The sequence below is a fragment of the Periplaneta americana genome, chromosome 7 (genome assembly GCF_040183065.1).
Source record: "Periplaneta americana isolate PAMFEO1 chromosome 7, P.americana_PAMFEO1_priV1, whole genome shotgun sequence".
Lineage (NCBI taxonomy): Eukaryota > Metazoa > Arthropoda > Insecta > Blattodea > Blattidae > Periplaneta > Periplaneta americana.
The window spans coordinates 22364498-22386655 of record NC_091123.1 but is presented as its reverse complement, the minus strand read 5'-3'; the positions used below and the strand labels follow the sequence as shown (position 1 = coordinate 22386655).

Here is a 22158-nt window from a genome sequence, read left to right as displayed (position 1 = left end):
AGGCCAAGTTTAAACATAGGAACAGAATTCAAGAAAATAATATGACGTGTCACAGAAATTCGTGCACTATTGATGAGATATTCTTTCTACCGGGTGTAACTGAATACCCATTACAAATTCTAGGGTCTGTGGTAGGGACAGAGGAGATATAGGCTTGATTCACTGGGTAACCAACGAAAATGTTTCTCTCGATATTTTAATTGTTTCTGATTCAATTTTTTGCGCTGACTTAAAATCTGTAATCACTTTTTCTGAAATGATAACAGTTCTAGAAATACACTCAGGGACAAAAAAAAAACGGACACTTTAATATTTGCTGGTATTTTGCAAAATATTATCTTCTCATACAATGTTATAGTAGCTATCTGTTGTTATGGAGACGCGTATACATTGTTGATTGTTTTTTGTTTTATAAACAAGCCATTACAACCAAATATTCCAATTTTGCTTTCGGAGTCTCAGCTATAACAATTTTGTCTCAACCATTTTGTGCTTCATTATCGTTATCATTCGTTATTTCTTTATTTTTACATTTTCTGAGTTTAAGTGGGGTTGTAACATTTGTCTTAAAACAAGATGCGACCTGAAGATGTGGCTCGAGCTGTAGCCCTTTACGATGATGGACGCAGTGTACGTTACATTGCAAATGTTATGAATATGGCTAGAAGCACAACCCATGATGCCATAAAACGGTATAGAGAGACCCTAGAATATACCAGAAGACCAGGTTCGGGTCGTCCAAGAGCTACAAATCCAAATGAAGACAGGTATATGGTGTTGAGAGTTCTTAGGGAGCGCAACCTGCCAGCTACGAGTGTAGCCCAGCAATTTGTTAACATGCATGGACGCCCAATTTCGGCCAAAACAGTTAGAAGGAGGTTGAAAGCAAGTGGACTGATATCACGTAGACCTGCAACTGGTCCCAGACTTCTCAGGACGCATCGAGTTGAACGACTGCGTTTTGCAAATGATCACAGGGATTGGAGAAATGGAGAGTGGAGCTGTGTTCTGTTCACCGATGAGTCCCGTTTCAATCTGTGCTCACCTGATGGACGTGAAAGAGTTTGGAGAAGGAGGGGAGAACGATTTTCACAGTGTTGCATTACCGAAAATGTGCCGTATGGAGGTGGTGAAGTGATGGTTTGGGCAGGAGTGTGTACGGATGCTCGTACAGAATTGGTTTTTGTTGAAAATGGAAGACTAACAGCTGATAGGTATATAAATGAATGTTTGGCTGATCATGTTGTGCCATTTGGCCAATTTGTAGGCGATAATTTTGTTTTAATGCATGATAATGCACGGCAGCATATTGCCCATGCGGTCAGAGATTATCTCCAAGAAGTGGGAATCCATGTTCTTCCATGGCCAGTAAGGAGTCCAGACATGAACCCAATTGAACACGTGTGGGACATGCTGAGACGGCGTGTTAAGAATAGACACCGAGACCAGAATCGTTACAAGAGTTGAGGCGAGCACTTGGCGAAGAATGGGAACTTATTCCTCAAGAAGACATTGCTAACCAAATTGAGAGCATGCCAAGACGTAAGGATGCAGTTATTCAAGCCAGAGGGGATAATACCCGTTACTAAAAAGAGTTTTTAATGTTTAAGGCACCATAAAATGAAAAAATAGTTAGGCCAAACGATGCCATAGTTATACGGCCTTTGTAATTTTTTTGTAAATTTTCTCATCAGAGATTTATATATTTTTTCAAATGTTGTCGTATAAGGTGCTAAATGTAACATTATTTTGTTTAAATGGGTTTTGTTTCATTTTGAAATAATTGGCAACAAAATACAAGCAAATATAGAAGTGTCCGGTTTTTTTTTTGTCCCTGAGTGTATAACGATATTCTTAATTATGTTTGTTCTGCGTTGAAGCATGACTTCTAGAGATGATTGCAGGAATTCGCCGGACTCTTTCTGTTACGTTTGTGGATATTACATCAATACAAAGCAGAAGAAGCATAACATAAGACCTGGCACCAAATATTATACAGCTCACAAAGATTACTTTGAAGTACCAATACGAGACCAAGACATTTCATGGGCACAACATGTGTGCTGTGGTTCCTGTAATACAACTTTGGAAGGATGACTACGAGGATCTCGGAAATGTATGCCTTTCGCTGTCCCCAGAATTTGGAGGGAACGAACCAACCACCATGACAATTGCTACTTTTGCATGTTCGATATGTCATCTTTGAAAAATTTAAAAGAAAGGAGGAGATTGCAGTATCCGGATATCTAATCTTTTAATGCTCCTATCCCGCACGGTCAAGATTTACCAGTTTTTGAACCACCAGCCTTTGACTCAAACGAATATGTATCGCCATATACCCGTCCCCGGAAGTGACTCAGACTTTAGTGACAGTGACCGTTCCAGCCAGAATCATTATTTTCGAAATCACAAGGAACTAGATGATCTTGTACGTGATCTTGAATTACCAAAATCGAAAGCAGAGCTCCTAGCATCCGGTCTACAAGTATGGAATTTGCTTGACGGAAGCAGGATCGCACAATATAGGAAGCGGCATCAAACTTTCGCACAATATTACGGGATACAGCCATGATTGGAGACTATGTGTGGGGTTTGGTCAGGGACAGTAATCAGCAACACAAAAGGAAAGCACGATCACATCTGCATTTATAACATACTTAATTCAAGACTGTTATTGTATAAATATGTATTGTCCATCGTAAATATTATATTATATCGTCATTATTCTTTCTGGTAGGCCTAATAAATATGCATATTACTTAAACATATACAGTTAATTTCCCAAAGAACTACTGATGCTACATTGAAAATACTGATATTTCTGAACTCAGCGTGTGTGATTTATTGATATGAAATCAAAAAATCAGAAGAAACAAAAAGTTGTTGAAAATTTGTTACCCAGTTTACTAACCATTGCTCGCCAAGTAGTAAAAGTTTATGGTTCTATGAGGCCATATAGAGACTCATGTTTACAAAACTCCTCTCGAACATGAGGAATAAATACTGCACCAAATGTTTTTCTCAAAATATTACGTTCGAAAACCTTCGGTTACTATTAATCTGTAATAATTCATTTGTAGGCCTATGTATATGCACAAAAGTCGTTTGCAACTGAGAAATTTCCGTTCGGTTGTAAAAACAGTTAGTACATGTATAGATTTTAAAAACAGCAAAAGAGGGATTGTTTTAGTATTTTAGTGAAACACTCACATAATTGTAACATTTAAATTTATTAAGTTAAGTATCGATTTTTAGGGACTGCAAATAAATATACACAAAAATGTAATTTATACACACTTTATCACTATTTGTTATAATATAACAATTTTCCTGTGTTAATTGTGTGTCAACACAGAAAAATTATTTATATAACACATTAACTAAATCTATAGTTATGTATATCACGCTATTTATTTATTTATTTATTTATTTATTTGCCTACTTATTATTACGAGTGATTGCAATATAGGTAGATATTTTATTTATTTATTTAAAAATTAATTAAATATAGGCCTACTAATTTAAACCATATAATTTTTAAAGTAAGTCAGTTGTTTTACTTCCTTTAAATAATTGTGCGGAATCAAAAAAAAAAAAAAAAAAAACAACGAAATTTCATCTTCTTGCACGGGTGTATATCAGGGTTGCCAGATGTCCTGGATTTTCCAGGATTGTTCAGGATTTTAATGGTGAGTCCTATGTCCGCATTGATTTATATTTGTCCCAGAATATAAAAAAATTTGGAAAAATATAATTTTTTACTAATTTATATCAAATTATTAAAAAAATCCCTTATTCATTTTTTTCAAGACCTTGATCAGTGTAGTTGTCAACGTCGTCTGGCGCCTCATATTGGGTTGTATCTGAATAATAGTTATTTATGGTACTTGTGAGGTAAGTGCATCTTTATTGTACGAGTGGAAAGATTTAAGCACGAGGCGTAAGCCGAGTACTTAAATTACACGAGTGCAATAAAGATCACGCTCACAAGTACCATACGTAATTTTATCCATGACCATAACGAAAAATTATGTTTTATAAAAGAAAACATGTTGAAAATAAGTCCTCATATAATCACGTATCATGGCATGGATTTTAGAATCGATACGTTTACTAGATAGGTTATGATTTAGGAGGCCATGATTAGTGAAGAATGTTATCTAAGGCGTTAGATAAATAACAAATTATAATTATTAATTATATAATTTTAATATATACTTTTTCATTTTAAACGTGTATTTTCGTCTTTTTGAAGTTTCAGGGATTATTTAGAAATGTTCACGGGACTAATGTGATTAAAATAATTTCACATTTTACATTTTATAATAACTTAGGCCTATATACTAGGTATTATGCAGTATATTTATTCTGTACTCTCTTTGGAAGTTCATTTATTATTGATAGTATTTAAACACTGTCATGCATTTTTTCTGTATAGGTCAGGCTGTGATATGACACTAGTTTTCAGAATTTGCCAATAATTAAAAAAAAATTTCATAATGTAGGAAAAATGTAACAAAATTAAAAGTTTATGCCCTATATATTTTTTTTACTTCGTTATTTAACGACGCTATATCAACTATGAGGTTATTTAGCGTCGATGGGATTAGTGATAGCGTGATGATATTTGGCGAGATGAGGCCGAGGATTCGTCATAGATTACCTGACATTTGCCTTACGGTTGGGGAAAACCTCGGAAAAAACCCAATCAGGTAATCACCCAAGCGGGAATCGAACCCGCGCCTGAACGCAACTCCGGATCGGCAGGCAAGCGCCTTAGCCGACAGAGCTACGCCGGTGGTTTTTATATAATTAGTTGAAATATATAAAACGAATAAAAATAGTTGTATTGAAAATTGAATTAATTCAAATGTATAGTTACGTAAAGTACGCAGTATCAGCACCTGTCCTGGATTCCTGATGAGAAACTCTGGCAACCCTGGTGTAGGGTAGAGCAGCATAAATCGCACCGCTTCCTAAATCGCACCACTGCTAGTTTAAAACAAATTACTATAGTAGTGTGGCATCTAGTGGTATTGTTACAATCTACCATATGAACTTCCACCATGTCACTTGATTTCTGCCACTTCTTTGTATCAGCAGCGTGGTGATAGTGTACCTAATATAATCGCTCAGGTGGATGTATATTTAGCTAACATTTTGTAAATAAATAACGGATTTGTATGCAAAGGAATCCATAATATTAAGATGTTATTCGTTTAAAGAGGTATTAAAGAACATTTAACTTAGTAGGATTTTCGAACATGTGGTGATTATAGGCTAGAATGAAGAAAGTAATAGCTTATGGCGTAGTTTCTCAATTCGCACCACTTTGTAGGTGCCTAATTCGCACCGGTGCGATATGAGCAACTGTAGCAATTCTAGCCGTACAAAAGAAGGCCCAAAAATTTTAACTGAACTAGGAATGCATCAGGTGGGTGCAATATCAAGTGGTGAAAAGGACGTTAATACAACAAGTGTGTGTTGTACAAGCGCACCAGGTATTTTGTGCCATCTGTGATAATTTTTAAACGGCATTATCAGTTGGTGCTCCTCCAGGATCGTTATTTGTTTGCTCTGAGTCAGGTTACATCAACAGTAAACTATTTGTCGAATAGCTCAAACATTTTATTTGCCACTCAAACCTTCCATAGAAAAAAGTGCTACTTCTGTATGTCCACCTATACGACCCAGTCCAAAAATTTAGAAGCTAGATTATCTCGGGAAAATGGTATGCTCCTGTTTCAGCTTCCTCGTCATAATACTCATAGGCGCAGCCTTTAGATGTTTCTATCTTCAACTTATTTCATACAGCTATATCATGAAGCAGTTCTTAGGTGGCCTCGAGATAATCGTGGAGAAAAGGTGACGTAGTTTACAGTCTGAACTGCCTGGTGAAGCACATGGCAAATGTGTAACAACAAAAAACGCATTCAGAAAGTTTAAATGTTACGTAATTTACGCTCTATTTTTTCAATTTCATTTGAAGATGCGTTACTCTCTTTAATTAATTTCAATAAACTTGTAATATGCATTTATTACGTTATTCATTCAAATACTCTTCAATTTGTTCAATATTAAAAGCTTTCCTTCATCCTGTTCCCTGCAGATAAAGAGGTGCGATTTAAGAAGCCGCAGGTGCTATTTAGGATACTAGTTGCCTAAATGGCACCACTGACATGTGTTTCGAAAATGTCATTTTAATTTAAAAATATTAAATCAAATTCAAGGATTCCTTTTTACATGAAAGGTAAATGTTCTGGGAATGTATCTCTGTAAAGGATTACAGAAAATAAAAACTGTATTGCTCAATAAAAATTATAAATGCGATATAGGTAACTTTACCCTATATTAAATCATTTGATTTATACATGTCTTCTGAATAAGAATTCAAGTAAATTAAACTTTAAACAATAGTATTCTCAATATGATAAAGAAACTAAATTGTTGCGAAACTCTAAAATATATAATGTGAAAATATATTTAGAATTTTTACACTCATTTTTTTTTCATGAAATGAGAAAATCTATTTCAATCATGTTCTGAAAGATACTGTAGGCCACATAAATAACCAATCCTCTCCTTATCGAAATTAGTTTTATATGAATAGCTGTAGTTTCATTTGATTTTAAATTTCACGATTACATTATTTTATGTTTTGTTTACGCTACGTTAGTTTAATTTTGTCTATAAATTTATAAATGAAGGAGGTTGAAAGCGATTTGCACTAAACCTGAAATACCTTTACTCAGACCGCTTTGTGATAAACAGAATAACAACTCTCTGCAGTTGACGTTTATTGAGGATTCCCAAAAAGGAAATTGTCTCGTTTTCTTTTTTCTTTCTATATATAAATATCACGCTATTTGATGTCGTTCGCAAAAGGACAGACACAACCTGTTTCTCTTGCAATTTTAATGCTGACCCTAAAGAGAATATCTGAAATGGAGAAAAATTCCTTGTATATGGAGGACATCGGGCACTGAAAGGCGATCTCCTCGCTAAATCGGTCAGTTCGTAGAAGGTTGCCGGAATGGGTCATTGTCGCAATACAGCTGAATTGACAGCATTCACGATTTTACATACGACCAGCGATAATGGTTGAAATGCATGATACCTACAAACAAATGAATGCCACTTTTCGTCACAATAACAAAATTATAGGTTTTGCTTGAAGATTTATGAGATTTTGTATTGCGTGATCGTGTTCATAAATATTATCTTAGATGATATGAGAAAAGATTTTCATTTTGTCGATGAATTCACAAGCGTGAATAGCGAGTAAATTTATCCAAAGTAAATGAAGGTCTCCCGTGCATACGTATAAAATTTCTGATATATTTTTACACCTGGTATGCCACTTGAATGTTATATAATTCTCAAAAAATACATTTCCGTGATATTCAGATAAATATGAATATATAATTATATGCACAGAATACATACAATTTTTTCTACTTTCTGCTTCCCTAGAATCTTGGTGCTGCTTCTAAAGACATGCATTATTACTGTTGTTTGCTGTTCATGAAGTACAGAAAAGCGACGTGGCCGACACGTAGAACAAGGACCGTCTAAATAAAACATAAAAAATAGCTACAAGGAGTTGAAAAATAGTCGGATTCTTTTAACTTCCTTTTTGGACTTTAAAAGTGCTCGAGCTGATGCTCCATACCGTGAACAAGAGCAAAAATGAGACATACATCTGAAGCAATATTTGCTTCGAAATTATGTAATAATAATAATAATAATAATAATAATAATAATAATAATAATAATAATAATAATAATACTTACTTACATATAATAATTATATAGAAATATTTGTTTAATAGCTTCTAATCAACCCTATAGAGTTTATCTATTACTTCACCCTAAAAGTTTTGACTTCGATTATTTTTCACTGGTGCTATTATCGCGTCGCTATCATCAGCTACAGGCGGCGAGCTTTTGAGTTCAGATCAAAGAAGATCGGTAGGCCTTTAATTTCTTCCGTACCAATCATATTGCTTGCCAAGGGCCAAAGTTACTGTATGTTAGCGCAAAGAAGGCCGATCACGTTTTCGATTTTCCAAGGGTCAAAGCTGAATTACTGTGTATTACCTGCAATTTCTTTTCATCTCAATTGTCGACCATAATACCGATTCAGTAATATGCAACATTGATATGCACTAAAAAATTTAATTGCGTTTTTATTTAACGCAAAGTAGTAGAATGTTTAAATTTTTATAAAACAGCTTTTAATAATAATAATAGTAATAATAATAATAATAGTAATAATAATAACAACAATAATAATAAGAATAATAGTAATAATAATAGCAGTAATAATAATAATAATAATATAATAACAATAATAGTAATAATAACAATAATATAACAATAATAGTAATAATAATAACAATAATAATATAATAATAACAATAATAGTAATAACAATAATAATAATTATTATTGTTATTATTATTATTATTATTATTATTATTATTATTATTATTATTATTATTATTATTATTATAACACTATCAGTCACAGTCGAATGCTAATGTTTTAGTATTTTAGCTATGAACCAATGTGACTTGTGTGATCACGTCCATTGACTGCACATTCCTTCGCTAAGGGTATGAGGGTGTAGAAGTTACGCATAAAATTAGCCGTGCAGCGCGGCCTCTCTCAGTAATATCTCGGCATCGATATCAGCTACAGACCTATGCGACTACCCGTTTGATTTTTAATCACAAGTTCTGTAATATTAAAGTGATAATATACGCTACGATACACTTTGATTATTATAGCGTACATAGTGAAAAATTTGTTGTGAGCTGGGACTGATTTCGGAATGTTGCTTTAGATCAGGGATGCAGAACTGGCGAGAGAGGGGTGGAAAGCATGGGGAAAGCGTTGGTTCCATGTCCACAGTCCACCGGCGTTGAATGACGTATCTGTGACCCGTACGCAATCACATAAGAGAGACACTGAATACAAATCCCCTCCCCTACCAAGTCAATGATGCGGGCGTGGAAGGAAGGGATGAGTGACATATTCCGCCTTATGACGTACGCAACAATTGTCGCCCACTTCTGCAAGTCTGCTTTGGATGAAGAGAAAATATATTGCATATTCATTAATTACCTCTCTTATTTTAGACTCATATTCTGCATTTGTAAACCAAAACAAAAATAAAAATTCAAACTAACACAACTGTAGTTTCATTCCCGCATCTGGGTGGCGTATTCTACGTGCCGATGTATCCCTGATAAAACGTACAAAGTTATCTGCAGTATTATGTAATCAAAACTGAAATAATTTACAACACGAACTTCAACGACAACCAGCGAGGTGCAATAATTATTATCATTGTATGTGCTTTTTCAATATCGATAAATGTAAATCGATTACGAAACAGCCATCGGATGTAAACAAACAGAAAAACAGCCAACGTACTGGGGCCCAACCAAATGTCGATTTTACCGGCTAATCGGCTGTTAAAGAAAAGCATTTAATCAATAATTGTAATGGCGAAAACGTAATACGGCGAACGCCAGTAGGGGAAGTTATCCCCACCCACATGAAATGTGCATTCGACACAACAGTAGCCTATCACGTAGAGTGTGTGGTGAGCTAGTAGGGGAAAAGTGGAAAGGGGTCGTGGGCGGAGCTTAGCGTTCGCCGTGTTACGTTTTTACCATTGTAATAGTTGAGGCAATGTTTTTGTGTAATATTTTAATTTGTTACTGTCAAATCCCACATGATCCCAACTGGTCACTTTCTAAACTTACATGTTCCAAACGGATCACTCTCAGAACACTCATGACCCAAAAGGTCATTGTCGAAACTCGTATGATCCATAATTTAAAGCAAAATAACCTTTACTCCTGTATAAATAAATATGGTTACAAATGAAGAGTCCACTGCAAGAATGATGGATGTCACTTTCTTGTCTAAAATGAACCAAGACTTGAATAATTTCAAGGAAAAATTGTTCCGGGGCCGGGTATCGATCCCGGGACCTCTGGTTAAACGTACAAGCGCTCTGCCAACTGAGCTACCCAGGAACTCCACCCGACACCGTCTCAACTTTTCCCTTTTATCCACACAACTCGCGTGGGCTGACGAAACGCCAGAGACCCACATCGAGTGCACACAAACTCTGTGTGACTTGGAATTGTGGTTTTCTGTCAACGTACACAGTGACGTGTATATTATGCAAATCTAGTCTTTCAGGTAAAGCTTCCTGTAAAGCAGATTTGAATAATTTCAAGGAAAAATTGTTCCGGGGCCGGGTATCGATCCCGGGACCTCTGGTTGAACGTACCAGCGCTCTGCCAACTGAGCTACCCGGGACGTTGTTGCATTTTGAATATAATTATTTACTTAGGTAGTTTAATATAAAATATTGATTTGTGGTGTCACTGATATAATTTATTTATCTTAGGTTGTGATGTATATATCAATTTGTTTTATTAGATTATTTTTTTTATTTATGTTTAGAATTATTTTAATTTTTATAGCGTTTTATTTTATTATTAATGATATAATTTATTTTATTGAATGGGATATTATTAGATTTAATTCTGGATCTGTTGTTATAACATTTTTATTTGATTGGATATCTTTAATATTTATAGGTTTTGTTTTTTTTTATTTATTCTTTAGTTATTTTGTATAGTGATGACTATATAGATGGGGATATAAATATTAATCGATTTATTTTACTAGTTCTTACATTTGTAATATCTATGATATTTTTAATTATTAGACCTAATATAATTAGAATTTTATTAGGTTGGGATGGTTTGGGTTTAGTATCTTATTGTTTAGTTATTTATTACCAAAATGTTAAATCTTATAATGCAGGTATAATTACTGCATTATCTAATCGGATTGGCAGAGCGCTCGTACGTTCAACCAGAGGTCCCGGGATCGATACCCGGCCCCGGAACAATTTTTCCTTGAAATTATTCAGATCTGCTTTACAGGAAGCTTTACCTGAAAGACTAGATTTGCAGGAACCAAGACTGTCAATGCATAGCTTAAGACATAATGTACATAGAGAGTTATATGGCATTATCACTGATAGCCATTGTCCAGTAATGATCGGAAAATCACAGTTAAGCTTTGAGCGCTAAGCATTTCAAACTTTCAATTGCTTTTCCTGAAAAATGTATTCCAAATGACATCCATCATTCTTGAAGTGGACTTTTCAAATGTGAATAGTAGTTTTTAATCATTGCTCTTTCATCTATTAACATTCATTATGAAGAAAATGGACTCTAAATATTACAAATATGTATTCTATCAGTTGTGAAAATTTTCATTTTTGGAACAAGTGAGTTATGATTCTAATTGATGAAATGTATTATTTTAGGCAAAATTATTTTCAGAAAAGATTCTTCAGGTGTATGTTAATTAATGTCATTTATGTATATGACTTTTTTAAAAGTAATAGTTAAACAAATAATATAGACAGTAATATCATTCCTAATATGATAAAGAAACTAAATTGCAGAGAAACAAAAGTATCAGGTAAATTATAGAGAAACAAGTATCAACTTAATGACACTAATTTTTTAAGTTAAATTTCTTTAAGCCGGATACTAGTCGAAAGATGTGAAACAAAATTCTGTGACGGACGTTTTAACGGGATTATGTGCTTTATAAAGTTGTTGCTTAATTAAAGTTGTTGATTTGCTGTTTTCCACCAATTTGCACAGATTAATACATAAATTAGTGATAGCGAGGCTGTTACCGGGCAGTGCGTCTTCTGTATGATGTTGTGACGTTATATAGTCAAAACCAGTAAGTGAAATTACATTATTGGGAAGCTTTTTTGTTAAAAAAATATGCCGAAAACAGGGGCTGAAAGAACGAAGGCGTGGCGTGAAAGAAAGCGTGCAAATGAACCACCGAAAATTGAGGCAAAACTAAGAATAGTAGACTAGAATGAGTGCGAGATTGCAGGCAAAGGAGAAAGGCATTTTCTAATCGCTCTTCTTCTGTTCAGTTATATAGTAATATGCGTTACAAGAGCGGTATGTTGAAGTTGTCATGTTGGAGGAAAAGTTTGAAAAAGCGAAACGTAGTTGAGCTTTTTTAATTTCCGAGAATTGAAAGAAAACATTCTTCTCGTGTATCGTACATTATTTTGTGCGAAGATCGTTTATTACATACCTGAAAGAGGAATTTCTAATTAGTTGCAATGAAATCTCCATCTTGGTTTCTGTTCAATGACGGCAAATTTGCAAAACAAAAATATCTATCTTCAACATTGTTGCTTTTAAATGTCTTCTGTGTTTACTATACTCCAGCAGGCCGTAATATACGTCTGTCTTTTTTTTCCCAGTCTATGATGAGTCTGGAATCTTGTTGATTTTTTCACGGCTTCCTTAATGTTACTTGCATCACGAATGCAGTAACTTTAGTGGAGTTGTAGAGTTTACTTAATTTTTGTAAATATTTAAAAACAATAATTAACAGTGCAATTTAAGTGAAATTCCAGTGGTAAGTTTCTAATTTATAATTATTACTATATTGAACGTCTCTAAGAATAATATGTTAAAAGCCTAAAGCAGTAAAATCAATATGTCACTTAAGCGGTGAGAAGAGGGAAATTGTTACGTGTGTTAGGTTGGGAATACTGAATGTGGAATTTTAGACTTTCCGCGGATTGGTTTTGTGCGGAAACCAAGCAAATACGCACGATCTCGCACAAAAGTAATATAATAGATTTAGTGATTTTTCCTGAATAGCCACAATCAACAAACAATTAACAATTGCAATGCCTGACCCAACTGGTGTCAATGATTTAGAATTAAATCGTAGTTCACCACAAAAAAACTTCAAGTAAAATTAAAGTGCTCATTATAGATTTGAAAAACAATTCATAGACTTTAAATATGGATTTGTATGCTTAATTTTTGATGTCTTATTTTAGCTATTATAAACCAATTGTTTCATTTTTAAATTTTGGGTAGTATTGAGTACAAAAGTGTTAGTTTTAACCCTAAGAACAATATATTCATTGCCTCCTATATTTAAAATCATGCGTACTTTTATTCGAATTATCTGCTATCTCGCTTTCAATTTCTTACAACTGGCATCGGGCACTTCTTTCTATCCCTCACCGCAGAAGTACTTTATATCTATCCTTCTTCACTATAGAAATATCTCGCCGCTGGAATTCTTTACCTAATGACGTCATAGATTGCCAGAGATTATTAAATTCAAAATTAAATGGGAAAAATTTGTCTTAGTTCATATTTTTTAAGTATTGCTAGATGCGTTGATTTGTGTTTCTTTTCTGATTTAAAATTGCATGTTTTTTGTTTATGTTCGCTAATGTTTTCTCCTTGTTAATTAATTAAGACATAATTGTGATAGCCTACTTAATCTTAAGTTTACGAAGTAGCTTTACTCATTTTAAATTTGTATAATTTTGTAGGCTGTATAATTATAATTTCCAGAGATTTTTTTGTTATATTTATAATTTGACTTTTCTTGTAGTACTGTACATGTATTCTGGTGGTGTAGAAGATAATACCTGATGGCCATAACTACACCACAATAAATAATAATAATAATAATAATAATAATAATAATAATAATAATAATAATGATAATAATAATAATAATAATAATAATAATAATAATAATATATAAATTATATGTCGTCTCTCATTGTACGAACATTTAAAAATATTACTACACATATAGGGTAAAGGTTGGTAATACTGTGACGAGTAATATTGTGATAGTTCTTTTTGAGAATTTATTACAATTTTACTGAGCGAGAGAAATATCGGTTTTTTGCGTCAACGTATTAACCCTTAAATTGGCAGTATATCCTATAGGATACAACATGCTAATAGGCTGTATACTATAATTTTAATAGAACAATAGAAAAAAAATTGGTAGGAAAATTAAAATTTCACAGTACTATAATATTGTACAACATATCAAATATGGACATCGCGATAGTTGTTTTCTTTACGGTCCGACAAGGTTTAATAAACTCGTGTGAGAAATGAAGTTTTGCCAATTTAAGTGTTAAGGGAATAAGGTGGGTGCTCCTGTTATGGCCATGTTCCTGATATGGCCACCCCCCTATTGTGAGTTAGTTAACCCAAAAATCCGCTAAATTACAGCAGCATCCAGTGAAGGGGCATCCTGGTATGTCACTTGATCGTTTTCCATCCAGTCATGTTGAGCAATATGGCGTCAGTTGCCTGTTTTGCGGTTTTCATGTGACCTCTTCTTATTTTTCTCTGGTAAGTCTCCTTTGTTTTATGCATGTTCTTCAAAGACTTGTTTCATGAAAACCATCGTACTCCATTCAGTTTTTAATGTTCTGTTGATTGGTGTTGTCGTTGATGGATATCTTTTACGAATTGTTCATAATCAAACGATTTTCGTGAAAGCATACTTGCTCCTGATATGGCCATATCAAATACACCATAGCCATATCAAGTTCATTTCACTTTTATTTTTTCACCTGACAAATTTACATGCCTTGTAGCTGGGATTACGCGAAAATTTTGTATTTGAAGAAAAACAACGTATTTTTTTTTTGGAAAAACCTGTTTTGACTACTCTTTTGAATTATAAAAAAGATTATTAAGTGTCATTTTTATTCATTTTACACCAAAATTATTTAATTTTAGCACAATTGCACTATCAAACTGAAAACAATCACGATTTGTAGAACATGGAACAAGGGTGGCCATATCATGTACACATGTTCCTGATATGGCCACTAGGTAGACTTTTGGAATTTGGAACTTTTTGGACAATTAAAGCTATTTTTATGGGGAAAGGAAATTGTTTTAGGAAAGTTCATTAGACTGAGAACGAGTAAGAAAAAAGTGGTTTACATTTTTTTCAAAATGGCGGCTAGAAAAATTCTCAAACTTTAGCATGGCCATATCAGGGACACCTACCTTATTATTGAATAAACTGCTACACAATACCGGTCCTTCTCTCGCTCAGTAAAAGAACTATCACAATATTACTCGTATCACAATATTACCAACTTCTGCCCAACTGCTTAAGAAGTTCAACTTTTGCCTCGCATAGTTACTACACACTCATTATTATTTTATTTTTATTTATTTATTTTTTTATTTAATCTGACAGGATTAAGGCCATAAGGCCTTCTCTTCCATCCTATCAGCACATATAAATACTTACTTACTTACTGGCTTTTAAGGAACCCGAAGGTTCATTTCCGCCCTCACATAAGCCCGCCATCGGTCCCTATCCTGTGCAAGATTAATCCAGTCTCTATCATCATACCCCACCTCCCTCAAATCCATTTTAATATTATCCTCCCATCTACGTCTCGGCCTCCCTAAAAGTCTTTTTCCCTCCGGTCTCCCAACTAACACTCTATATGCATTTCTGGATTCGCCCATACGTGCTACATGCCCTTCCCATCTCAAGCGTCTGGATTTAATGTTCCTAATTATGTCAGGTGAAGAATACAATGCTTGCAGTTCTGCGTTGTGTAACTTTCTCCATTCTCCTGTAACTTCATCCCGCTTAGCCCCAAATATTTTCCTAAGCACCTTATTCTCAAACACCCTTAACCTATGTTCCTCTCTCAGAGTGAGAGTCCAAGTTTCACAACCATAAAGAACAACCGGTAATATAACTGTTTTATAAATTCTAACTTTCAGATTTTTTGACAGCAGACTGGATGATAAAAGCTTCTCAACCGAATAATAACAGTATCATGTAATACAATATCAATTGATGAATTTGCTAAGACAACACCTGTTAAACCTCCAATAGTGAATAAAAACACAAATCCTAATGATCATAAACAAGGTGCTCTATAAGATAATTGTGAACCATATACAGTGTCATTTATATTTGTTACTGTTGCTCCAAGATATTTGAATTTTTCCACTTCTTCGAAAGATAAATCTCCAATTTTTATATTTCCATTTCGTACAATATTCTGGTCATAGCACATAAAAAAAAAAAAAAAAAAAAAAAATACAGACGATGATGAAAATAATATTTATTTAAAATTCCACATATTCATAAAAAAAAGTATGTAAAAATTGTTTCAGCGTTATTTACAGGGCAGTACCTTAAATCGGACGTTGTTGCAGCCTTCATTGGCCTCATTCAGCAGTAAACGTCTTCATAAATCTTGTAGCATAAAAACAGTTTAAGTTTACAGGAAGTGTCAAGAGCACGAGACGAGGTGAAACACAATACAGCACACGCACAAAACAAATGAAGAGAGGAGAGCGGGTTTATATAGCGTCACGAGGAGGGCGCCATCTGGCCGCGTGTGTAGAATGTGTGAGGCGAGCACACCGAGGCGACCTGCACCGAGACTTGATAAACTGTGACCTGGGACAAGCAGGCCGGCCGAGTGCAGCCTGGGTAGGGGGCGGACCCACACCTCGCGTGTCGCCCCGAACCCTGCGCGCCGGGGTGCGTCCTCAGCCCTTCAATTAACACTTTGCCGTAGAGTTCCACTTTTCCCGACTTGGCAAATGTTTATATCGACAGAAAAATATCATTAATGTTTCCTTGACGACTGGGCGTGATTCATTTGTTTGCAAATGCTGCAAGTAAGTCGATACAAGGGAAAATGGGTATGTAGGTTAGATTATTAGGTTAGGGTTGATTTATTTATCCGCGTTCGTAATGAATAACGTATTTCCTTCTTCCCTGCCACTTTCATTTTTTACTTAGCCTATTCTAATTCATCCCGTTCTTTTCAAGTTCGCCATCAATTTTCTTCCTTTATTGGCTTTTTCTGCAACATAACCTTTTATCTTCTTCATCGCTTGCTTCAGGGTTGTTATTGTCTTTCTCTCCATATCGTTTTATAATTCATTGTCTTTTTCTGTCCTCGTGCTTTAGTACTTTATCACAATTTTCTATTTCTTCTGCTCCTATTTTATACTCTTCTTTTCATTCGTTACAATCAACTTCTGTTTTTCCATTGTCTTTTCATTTTCATCGTTTTTATTTTCATAATTATCTTCATTTCTCATTGTTGTACTCTGTTTCATCATTATCTTTATTTTCATCACTATCTTCATTATTTCATGTTATATTCTGTTTATCATTGTTTTCTTCCGTCGCCACTATCTTCTATTTCATCATTCTTCCGTCATCATTAGCTTCTATTTCGTCAGTTTCTTTTTATTTTCATAATTATTTGTTTCAACGTCTTCACATTTCATTCTCGTATTTTGTTTCATCGGTGCTTTTCCTTCCTTTATCATTATCTTCTGTCTCATTTTACTTTCATAATTTTCTCTCTCACATTTCCATTACCATCTTCTGTTCATTATTTCTTTTCTTCCGACATCATTATTTTTGATTTCATAATTTTCATCATATTTTCATTGTAATCTTCTGTTTCATCATTGTCTTCATATTTTCATTGTCATCTTCTGTTTCGTCATCTTCATGTTTTCATTGTCATCTTGTTTTGTCATTGTCTTCATATTTCCATTGTCATCTTCTGTTTCGTCATTGTCTTCACGTTTTCATTGTCATCTTCTGTGTCATCATTATCTTCATATTTTCATTGCCATCTTCTGTTTCATCATTATCTTCATATTTTCATTGTCATCTTCTGTTTCATCATTGTCTTCATATCTTCATTGTCATCTTCTGTTTCGTCATTGTCTTCATATTTTCATTGTCATCTTCTGTTTCGTAATTGTCTTCATATTTTCATTGTCATCTTCTGTCTCGTCATTGTCTTAATATTTTCATTGTCATCTTCTGTTTCGTCATTGTCATCATATTTTCATTGTCATCTTCTGTTTCGTCATTATCTTCATATTTTCATTGTCATCTTCTGTTTCGTCAATGTCTTCATATTTTCATTGTCATCTTCTGTTTCGTCATTGTCTTCATATTTTCATTGTCATCTTCTGTCTCGTCATTGTCTTAATATTTTCATTGTCATCTTCTGTTTCGTCATTGTCATCATATTTTCATTGTCATCTTCTGTTTCGTCATTATCTTCATATTTTCATTGTCATCTTCTGTTTCGTCAATGTCTTCATATTTTCATTGTCATCTTCTGTCTCGTCATTGTCTTCATATTTTCATTGTCATCTTCTGTTTCGTCATTATCTTCATGTTTTCATTGTCATCTTCTGTTTCGTCATTATCTTCATGTTTTCATTGTCATCTTCTGTTTCGTCATTATCTTCATGTTTTCATTGTCATCTTCCGTGTCGTCATTGTCTTCATAGTTTCATTGTTACCTTCTGTTTCATAATTATCTTCATATTTTCAATGACATCATTTGTTTCATCATTATCTTCATACTTTTACTGTCATGTTCTGTTTCATCATTATCTTCATATTTTTAACGTCATGTTCTGTTTCATCATTATCTTCATATTTTTACTGTCATGTTCTGTTTCATCATTATCTTCATATTTTTAAAGTCATGTTCTGTTTCATCATTATCTTCATATTTTTAACGTCATGTTCTGTTTCATCATTATCTTCATATTTTTAACGTCATGTTCTGTTTCATCATTATCTTCATATTTTTAACGTCATGTTCTGTTTCATCATTATCTTCATATTTTTAACGTCATGTTGTGTTTCATTATTATCTTCATATTTTTAACGTCATGTTCTGTTTCATCATTATCTTCATATTTTTAACGTCATGTTCTGTTTCATCATTATCTTCATATTTTTAAAGTCATGTTCTGTTTCATCATTATCTTCATATTTTTAACGTCATGTTCTGTTTCATCATTATCTTCATATTTTTAACGTCATGTTCTGTTTCATCATTATCTTCATATTTTTAACGTCATGTTCTGTTTCATCATTATCTTCATATTTTTAACGTCATGTTCTGTTTCATCATTATCTTCATATTTTTAATGTCATGTTCTGTTTCATCATTATCTTCATATTTTTACTGTCATGTTCTGTTTCATCATTATCTTCATATTTTTAACGTCATGTTCTGTTTCATCATTATCTTCATATTTTTAACGTCATGTTCTGTTTCATCATTATCTTCATATTTTTAACGTCATGTTCTGTTTCATCATTATCTTCATATTTTTAACGTCATGTTGTGTTTCATTATTATCTTCATATTTTTAACGTCATGTTCTGTTTCATCATTATCTTCATATTTTTAACGTCATGTTCTGTTTCATCATTATCTTCATATTTTTAAAGTCATGTTCTGTTTCATCATTATCTTCATATTTTTAACGTCATGTTCTGTTTCATCATTATCTTCATATTTTTAACGTCATGTTCTGTTTCATCATTATCTTCATATTTTTAACGTCATGTTCTGTTTCATCATTATCTTCATATTTTTAACGTCATGTTCTGTTTCATCATTATCTTCATATTTTTAATGTCATGTTCTGTTTCATCATTATCTTCATATTTTTACTGTCATGTTCTGTTTCATCATTATCTTCATATTTTTAACGTCATGTTCTGTTTCATCATTATCTTCATATTTTTAACGTCATGTTCTGTTTCATCATTATCTTCATATTTTTAACGTCATGTTGTGTTTCATTATTATCTTCATATTTTTTACGTCATGTTCTGTTTCATCATTATCTTCATATTTTTTACGTCATGTTCTGTTTTATCATTATCTTCATATTTTTAACGTCATGTTCTGTTTCATCATTATCTTCATATTTTTAACGTCATGTTCTGTTTCATCATTATCTTCATATTTTCACTCTAGACAAACATCAATATAGCGTCGGCTTGCCTACTGATATAGGACTGCTTTCGAACATGAGTTCGAATCCCGCGGGACTAATTACCTGTCTGGGCTTTTTCCAAAGTCTTTTCCAACTGCAATGCGAATGTCAGTTAATCTATGGTGAATCCTTTGTCTAACCATTAATTCCAATAACATTATATAACTTCGCATTTGATATAACGTTGATAAATAACTGATTAAAATCCTTTAATCTGGACCGCGTTTGAGTCCAAGACAAGTAATAATGCAACCGCTAGTTCATCTGTAACCACACCTCACAGTGTCACAGCTAAACAGCTAACGAGAAAATGGCCGTTATATGAAGTACTGTATTGTACTTACTTGTAAGCGCGGGTATTGGAGCCACAAGTTGACAACCGAAAGAAACAGGTGCGTAAGGATTTATTGACTAGACTTGGGATACGCGCAATCCAATTAAGTGTTCCTTTTATCTTTACAAGGCAGATCTGACGGCCGAATGCTATGTGATTAAATATTAGGTATAAAGCAATCTTGGGAAATGGCAGGTTAGATTCTGGGTACACGCTCAACTCGTTGATAAGATATTATTTACTACGACAATTGACATACGTTCACACTTAATTATATTTTATTGAAAAGTGCACATTATCTGGCAAGAAATACAAAAAATAGAGATAATAGTAAATATCCAAGTAACAATTTAGATATTTTCGCTATTATTGGGCATGTTAAGAATGGCAAAGAATGATAGATAATTTCACATCTTTCACTTCATTTTTAGTCTACTATTTAATGTGGCAAGAAGTAGATCGGTGACAGGGAATTGCACAGATGCACATAACAATTGAAGTACGTTCACGTTTAGATATTGTTTTAGTCTGTTATTTCCTTTGACATTCAGAGAAGAATAAGAAATGGTACGTATTCATAAACAATCGAAGTGCCTTCACGTTTAACTAATTTATTTAATCAGCTAGCTAGCTAGTGAGTACAAATTAAAATTATAAAACAAAATGTTTCTAGCTACTACCGTAAGAGCCAGGCTCGTGTACGGTGTGGTCTTAGCCAGTAATATAATATATAATTTACAAAGACAGTTTACTAAATACAGTAAGTAATTTAATTTAAACCAATAAATAACACACAAGAGCAAAAGAAGAAGAAGAAGGAGAAGAAGAAGAAGAAGAAGGAGAAGAAGAAGAAGGAGAAGAAGAAGAAGAAGAAGAAGAAGAAGAAGAAGAAGAAGGAGAAGAAGAAGAAGGAGGAGGAGGAGAAGAAGAAAAAGAAGAAGAAGGAGAAGAAGAAGGAGAAGAAGAAGAAGGAGAAGAAGAAGAAGAAGAAGGAGAAGAAGAAGGAGGAGGAGGAGAAGAAGAAGAGAAAAAGAAGAAGAAGGAGAAGGAGAAGAAGAAGAAGAAAAAGAATAAGAAGGAGAAGGAGAAGAAGAAGAAGGAGAAGAAGAAGAAGGAGAAGAAGAAGATGAAGAAGAAGAAGAAGAAGGAGGAGGAGAATAAGAAGAAGAAGAAGAGGAAGAAGAAGAAGAAGAAGAAGAAGAGAAAAAGAAGAAGAAGAAGAAGAAGGAGAAGAAGAAGAAGAAGAAGAAGGAGAAGGAGAAGAAGAAGATGAAGAAGAAAAAGGAGAAGAAGAAGGAGAAGAAGAAGAAGAAGAAGGAGAAGGAGAAGAAGAAGAAGAGGAGGAAGAAGAAGGAGAAGAAGAAGAAGAAGAGAAAAAGAAGAAAAAAACATTTAAACAATATAAATTGACAATCAGACAGAAGCCAGTGATGTTCAATAAAAACATGAATATAGTCGACAGTAATAAAAGGTAAAAAAATACACACATTTGTTAATATTATATATAATGAATAATTTTATAAATTTCTTTTTTAAAAGCTTCAATTTTAAAATATTTCTAATTTGGAAAATGGTTTGTAATTTTATTACAAAGTCTTGGGCCGAAACTAGCACCATGTTTAAGAGCTGCACTTGTATTACATTTAGGCTCAATTAATGGGAAAGTAGACTTTTGTCTTCGGGTACGATATCCATGTCAATTAGATTAGAGGTGGGATATGATGGTAGAGACTGGATTAATCTTGCTCAGGATAGGGACCGATGGCGGGCTTATGTGAGGGCGGCAATGAACCTCCGGATTCCTTAAAAACCAGTAAGTAAGTAAGTGAGTGAGTGAGTGAGTGAGTGAATGAGTGAGTGAGTGAGTTAGTTAGTGAGTGAGTTAGTGAGTGATTGAGTGAGTTAGTGAGTGAGTAAGTAATATGCCCTATCAGCAGGACACCTGTAGGTTATGCCACCTGTTAGTTTGCTCTATCTGGATGTGAGTTACGACTACGAGATTAGGAAATTTTATGGACCTGCAGGAGGTCAATATTCCGATTGCCGACATAAAGTTTCCTACGCCTCTGCGAAACTGTA

General features: G+C 33.7%; 1 protein-coding gene across 1 annotated transcript in view; it reads right to left on the bottom strand.

Moving 5' to 3' along the window:
- The window catches only part of LOC138702969 (calpain-A-like), a 76614-nt gene extending 60277 nt beyond the window's left edge, over positions 1-16337 (bottom strand). The window contains exon 1 of the mRNA XM_069830409.1: positions 16091-16337. The gene's annotated coding sequence lies outside the window, so the exon portion shown is untranslated. The remainder of the gene's footprint in view (positions 1-16090) is intronic.
- Positions 16338-22158: the final 5821 nt, after the last annotated feature.